We start from the raw sequence: 1,170 nt of genomic DNA, 5'->3' as shown, positions 1-1,170 counted from the left end.
TAGATTGGAATTGGTGACTATTGTATGTTGGACTCCTGATTCTAGTCTGAATGTACAGATCAGTTGATTTGGTTGCTTTCAGTTTATGGGGAGGGGAAAATTGTCTCTAGGGCCGGTGAGATAGATCAGTGCAATAAGCACAGTAGCCAGCCACAGACACCAGGCATGGTGGCGCACCCCTGTGATCTCAGCACTGGGGAGGCTGAAAACATGAGGATCACTAGGAGTCAGAGCTTCATGTTGTGAAACCCTGTACCACAGAGAGAGAGAGAGAGAGAGAGAGAGAGAGAGAGAGAGAGAGAGATTGTCTCTAAAAGAACAGGGACTGGTAAATTTTGGATAGATGATGGGTTATTCTCCTTTCTTCCTTAAGACATTAAATATTACATAATTCAAGTAAAAAACGGCCAATTAATGGACTGAAGAAAATCCTACCAGAACACACTGTCAGGAAATACAGAAAAAAATATTCAGTCTCTATTATCTTTTAAAATAACAACAATAACTAGAAGGTAACTTTATGCTTCACACAATTCTGGGCCTTACTCCCATCCCATCAGTAAACAATAGTGTATGAGCAGGAAAAGCTTTGAAACTTAGTGGTCCAAATAGCAGAATTATCCACTTCCCAATCCAATAATTTAAATACAGAGTGAACAACAATTGCATCTTCTCTTGATTTTTGTAAAATAATATAACAGGAAATATAAAAATGACAGTTTTATCAAATTCATTCAATACAAGAGTCAAATGGTTTAAATGACATCTGCTGGAGCAACGCTCAGAATAGCCAGCATGTAAACAAGGACACCTGCCCAAGTGACACTTGCTGTAAACTGACTACCAGCTTGCCTTAGAAACACTGAGACCCATTAATTTCACTCTTGTACATGCATATTTAAGGCTTTATTTCTTACTGAGTCTCCTTTTGCTTTTGTCTTTATCAGCCCACACCTGATACTGTTGATTGCTTTAGCAGGGGTCAGATGACAGGTGGCCCAGTGGAAGAATGGCCCAAGGAATCAGGCAGAAGGGCAGAGACAGAAAGGTGCAGAGAAGGGTCATGGGCAAACTGTTACCTCATAGATTTCCCATGCCTGGTTGACTCTGAAATTTGATGAGTACAGTATTCAACCTAGAAAAAAATAAGACTTTTGAAAGCCCTTTACA

The sequence above is a fragment of the Octodon degus genome, unplaced genomic scaffold (genome assembly GCF_000260255.1).
Source record: "Octodon degus isolate 3935 unplaced genomic scaffold, OctDeg1.0 scaffold00090, whole genome shotgun sequence".
Taxonomy (NCBI): Eukaryota; Metazoa; Chordata; class Mammalia; order Rodentia; family Octodontidae; genus Octodon; species Octodon degus.
The sequence above is the reverse complement of the archived record's forward strand: the minus strand, read 5'-3'. Positions refer to the sequence as shown.